We start from the raw sequence: 6,066 nt of genomic DNA on the forward strand, positions 1-6,066 counted from the left end.
AGACAGAATTTTAAGGCAATCAGATGAAGCCTTTAGGATCAGGGTGCAAAAGAATGACCCCTGTAAACATGCAAAAAAGGGCAAAAGTCGGACTTTCAAAAATTCATAACTCACTTCCTGTTCATATTAGACGTTAAAATATCACATTTTTCGCCATGCCCGATGAGACTGCCAAGTTTGGTGAGTTTTTGTGCATGTTTCGGGGGTCAAAAATGCGATCGAACAATCGGAAAAATAATAATAATAATAATTTCTACAAAAACAATAGGGACTTCGCAGCGGTCGCTGCTCAGGCCCTAATAATAATAATAATAATAATAATAAAAGTAATAATATTTTCTACAACAACAATAGGGACCTCGCCGCGGTCGCTGCTCGGGCCCCAATAATAATTTCTACACAAAGTCCATTGTGGTGACCCGCCCCCTTTTAAGTAAATTCAAAATGGCCGACTTCCTGTAAAACCTAGCTCATTGCTCCAAGAGACTTTTTTGTAGGTCTTGGTCTTATACATACAGTGAACCCTCGCTACTTCGCGGTTCACCTTTCGCGGGTTCAGTGCTTCGCGGGTCTAAAAAATATTCGGGGGCATTGTAGTTTCGCCGAGCGGCACGACGGGGCGCTGGAGCGGTTAGACGGCCGGCGTGCGCCGAAGAAGAGCGTGGGCGAAGAGGAGAGTGGACGAAGAAGAGCACGTTCCCCCGGACACGATCGGTGGCGACGTTTTGCGCGGTTCGGACCGTACCAGAGCTCCGGCCAGCGTGCGTGGCAGTTAAGCCGTAGAGGAGCACCTTCCCCGGGCACGGGCGGTGCCAAGCGGCCCCTAAGTTTAACCGAATGGAAGCTCCGGAGGAGGAGGGCATGCTCGCGTCACAGTAAGCCGAAGAGGAGCACCTTCCCCGGGCACGGGCGGTTCCAAGCGGCCCCTAAGTTTAACCGAATGGAAGCTCCGGAGGAGGAGGGCATGCTCGCGTCACAGTAAGCCGAAGAGGAGCACCTTCCCCGGGCACGGGCGGTGCCAAGCGGCCCCTAAGTTTAACCGAATGGAAGCTCCGGGGGAGGAGGGCGGGCGTGTGTCACAGTTAAGCCAAATTGGAGCACCTCTTCTGCCCGGGCACGAGCGGAGCGCGAGGCTGTCAGTTATGAATGAATAAATGAATAAATAAATAAAGAATGCCACCTTTCATTTCACAGGGCACACCGGACGGCGTACCAGCAGGTAAAAGTCGGAGTAATTAAATAAATACAAAAAGAATGGCTGGGGAATAAAAAAATAATACGTTTTAATAATAATTAGTTTTTTTTGTTATAACATGAATTTCACTCTGTCTCTCCCCGTATATATATATATATATATATATATATATATATATATATTTATTATATATATTGTATATTTTTTTTAAGCATTTTTGAAGGTGCGCCGCTACTTCGCGGATTTTCAGTTTTCGCGGGTGGTCTCGGTCCCCATTAACCGCGATAACCGAGGGTTCACTGTACTCCATAAAATTTACAAAAAGCGAGGTGAAACACTCAACCAGAGCTGCTTTTTTTTAACATTTCTCGAGGGCCATGGCGAGCCATTTCAAAAAAGCTGCACAACTAACGTATAAAATATTGATAAATTTGCTCGGCCTGATGTGTGTGTAAAGTTTCACGAGTTGTCGTTCATATTTAGAACCTCATAATCAGCGTTGTTTTATTGCCGAACAGTGCAATGCCACTCCCACAACTTTTCACGAAAAAGGACTAATTTCGTATTGTGACATCCTCATGGCTGAAACAGTCATCCGAGCATATATGAGGGCGACCTTGTTGAGTTGCACGGAGAAAAACATCCAAGAAAATAACTTGTATTAGCTTTTACCAGTTGGTGGCGCTACTACTACGATGTAAAATAAGTTGGTAGATGTCTTCAGGGCTGAAGTATCCTCAAATGTGTACAACTTCGAGAAGATAGGATCATCTGAGTCATGTTGCCGGAGCTTTTGTTGCCACAGAGTACAATCGGACTTTTCAGCACCTTAATAGCCACGCCTTTTGCCAAAACGTCACAAAATTCGGCAGAGAGTAAGATCATTGTCTTGAGTCTTTTCTGACTAATTTTCAGTCGGATTCGTCAAAAGGGCACCGTGCAGTACGTGAAAATTAAAATAAAAACAAATTTTTGATTCCACTTGGCGGCACTGTGTGTATAACAAAATAATAACATTAAGATGTCTTCAGGTCGGGACGTTTTATTTACAGGTGAAGGTTTGGATTTTTAGGAGCATGTGCAGGGGAGTTATTAAGCATTCATTTATTTGTATTAGGTTCATTTTGTCTTCTTATTATTGATATTTGACTGATTCATTAAAAGCAGACAATTATGTTTTAGGTTAATTTTTTACCTGACATGTTTCGGCGAGTCTTTCGCCTTCTTCAGAGTGTCGCATGATGGTGTCTTGAGACCCGTCTTTATCAGCTGATGTTCCATGAGGGTGTGACTTACCTGTCAAAAAAATGAAAAAATCCGAGCAGTAAAAGAACAAGCACAACATGAACATTACAAATCAGCAATCACTGACCACTGCAAAAGGGAAAACCACATCATGGACCGGGAGAAGGGCAGGGTCATCCGCACAGAAGAGAACAAACAACAGCGCTGGATCAGAGAGGCCATTGAGATCTGCAAGCGAGGCATAAAAACCATGAACAGAGACAAGGGAGCCTTCATCCTCTCTACCACCTGGAGCAGCATCTTGGCGGAGTGAACGGACAGCGGGGGGCGTGACTTGCCTTCATTCTTGTGACAGGTAAGTCACGCCCTCATGGAACATCAGCTGATAAAGACGGGTCACAAGACAGCATCATGTGACACTCTGAAGAAGGCGAAAGACTTTCGTATTGTGACATGCTCAAGGCCTAAACACTCATCCGAGCAAATATAAGGTAGATTTTGTTCACCTGCCCGGAGAAAAACATCAACGAAAATAATTTGTATTTGTTTTAACCAGTTGGTGGCACTACCACTGCGATCAAAAATAAGTTGGCAGCCGTCTTCAGGGCCTGAATATCCTCAAATGTGAAAGATTTCCAGAAGATGGATCATCTGAATCATTTTGCAGGAACTTCTGTTGCCACGGAGAATAATCAGACTCTGCGGCACCGTAATAGCCACGCCCTTTGAAGGAAAGTCGTAAAAATAGGGATAGAGTAAGATCAATGTCTTGAGTCTTTTCTAGCCAATTTTCAATCAGATTCGTTAAAAGGGCACCGTGCAGTACGTCAAAATGTAAAAAATGATATTGATTGGCGCAAGGTGTATAACTGAATATAAACATATAGATGTCTTCGGGTACAGACTCTTTATGTACATGTGAAGTTTTGGATTTTTAGCAGCATGTGCAGGAGAGTTATTCAGCATTTTGTCCATTGCGGCGAAGGAAATCTTAAGTGAAAACTTTGATGCCCCGCCCCCGTCATATAGTATTTCGGAAACAAAAAATTTTAGCCCCAGTGTTTGTCCCAGGTCTTCAGATGCTACAGACAGAATTTTAAGGCAATCAGATGAAGCCTTTAGGATCAGGGTGCAAAAGAATGACCCCTGTAAACATGCAAAAAAGGGCAAAAGTCGGACTTTCAAAAATTCATAACTCACTTCCTGTTCATATTAGACGTTAAAATATCACATTTTTCGCCATGCCCGATGAGACTGCCAAGTTTGGTGAGTTTTTGTGCATGTTTCGGGGGTCAAAAATGCGATCGAACAATCGGAAAAATAATAATAATAATAATTTCTACAAAAACAATAGGGACTTCGCAGCGGTCGCTGCTCAGGCCCTAATAATAATAATAATAATAATAATAAAAGTAATAATATTTTCTACAACAACAATAGGGACCTCGCCGCGGTCGCTGCTCGGGCCCCAATAATAATTTCTACACAAAGTCCATTGTGGTGACCCGCCCCCTTTTAAGTAAATTCAAAATGGCCGACTTCCTGTAAAACCTAGCTCATTGCTCCAAGAGACTTTTTTGTAGGTCTTGGTCTTATACATACAGTGAACCCTCGCTACTTCGCGGTTCACCTTTCGCGGGTTCAGTGCTTCGCGGGTCTAAAAAATATTCGGGGGCATTGTAGTTTCGCCGAGCGGCACGACGGGGCGCTGGAGCGGTTAGACGGCCGGCGTGCGCCGAAGAAGAGCGTGGGCGAAGAGGAGAGTGGACGAAGAAGAGCACGTTCCCCCGGACACGATCGGTGGCGACGTTTCGTGCGGTTCGGACCGTACCAGAGCTCCGGCCAGCGTGCGTGGCAGTTAAGCCGTAGAGGAGCACCTTCCCCGGGCACGGGCGGTGCCAAGCGGCCCCTAAGTTTAACCGAATGGAAGCTCCGGAGGAGGAGGGCATGCTCGCGTCACAGTAAGCCGAAGAGGAGCACCTTCCCCGGGCACGGGCGGTTCCAAGCGGCCCCTAAGTTTAACCGAATGGAAGCTCCGGAGGAGGAGGGCATGCTCGCGTCACAGTAAGCCGAAGAGGAGCACCTTCCCCGGGCACGGGCGGTGCCAAGCGGCCCCTAAGTTTAACCGAATGGAAGCTCCGGGGGAGGAGGGCGGGCGTGTGTCACAGTTAAGCCAAATTGGAGCACCTCTTCTGCCCGGGCACGAGCGGAGCGCGAGGCTGTCAGTTATGAATGAATAAATGAATAAATAAATAAAGAATGCCACCTTTCATTTCACAGGGCACACCGGACGGCGTACCAGCAGGTAAAAGTCGGAGTAATTAAATAAATACAAAAAGAATGGCTGGGGAATAAAAAAATAATACGTTTTAATAATAATTAGTTTTTTTTGTTATAACATGAATTTCACTCTCTCTCTCCCCGTATATATATATATATATATATATATATATATATATATATATATATATTTATTATATATATTGTATATTTTTTTTAAGCATTTTTGAAGGTGCGCCGCTACTTCGCGGATTTTCAGTTTTCGCGGGTGGTCTCGGTCCCCATTAACCGCGATAACCGAGGGTTCACTGTACTCCATAAAATTTACAAAAAGCGAGGTGAAACACTCAACCAGAGCTGCTTTTTTTTAACATTTCTCGAGGGCCATGGCGAGCCATTTCAAAAAAGCTGCACAACTAACGTATAAAATATTGATAAATTTGCTCGGCCTGATGTGTGTGTAAAGTTTCACGAGTTGTCGTTCATATTTAGAACCTCATAATCAGCGTTGTTTTATTGCCGAACAGTGCAATGCCACTCCCACAACTTTTCACGAAAAAGGACTAATTTCGTATTGTGACATCCTCATGGCCGAAACAGTCATCCGAGCATATATGAGGGCGACCTTGTTGAGTTGCACGGAGAAAAACATCCAAGAAAATAACTTGTATTAGCTTTTACCAGTTGGTGGCGCTACTACTACGATGTAAAATAAGTTGGTAGATGTCTTCAGGAATGAAGTATCCTCAAATGTGTACAACTTCAAGAAGATAGGATCATCTGAGTCATGTTGCCGGAGCTTTTGTTGCCACAGAGTACAATCGGACTTTTCAGCACCTTAATAGCCACGCCTTTTGCCAAAACGTCACAAAATTCGGCAGAGAGTAAGATCATTGTCTTGAGTCTTTTCTGACTAATTTTCAGTCGGATTCGTCAAAAGGGCACCGTGCAGTACGTGAAAATTAAAATAAAAACAAATTTTTGATTCCACTTGGCGGCACTGTGTGTATAACAAAATAATAACATTAAGATGTCTTCAGGTCGGGACGTTTTATTTACAGGTGAAGGTTTGGATTTTTAGGAGCATGTGCAGGGGAGTTATTAAGCATTCATTTATTTGTATTAGGTTCATTTTGTCTTCTTATTATTGATATTTGACTGATTCATTAAAAGCAGACAATTATGTTTTAGGTTAATTTTTTACCTGACATGTTTCGGCGAGTCTTTCGCCTTCTTCAGAGTGTCGCATGATGGTGTCTTGAGACCCGTCTTTATCAGCTGATGTTCCATGAGGGTGTGACTTACCTGTCAAAAAAATGAAAAAATCAGAGCAGTAAAAGAACAAG

Source organism: Idiotropiscis lumnitzeri, unplaced genomic scaffold, assembly GCF_059441095.1.
Source record: "Idiotropiscis lumnitzeri isolate Australia: NSW breed Sydney's pygmy pipehorse unplaced genomic scaffold, RoL_Ilum_1.0 HiC_scaffold_25, whole genome shotgun sequence".
Lineage (NCBI taxonomy): Eukaryota > Metazoa > Chordata > Actinopteri > Syngnathiformes > Syngnathidae > Idiotropiscis > Idiotropiscis lumnitzeri.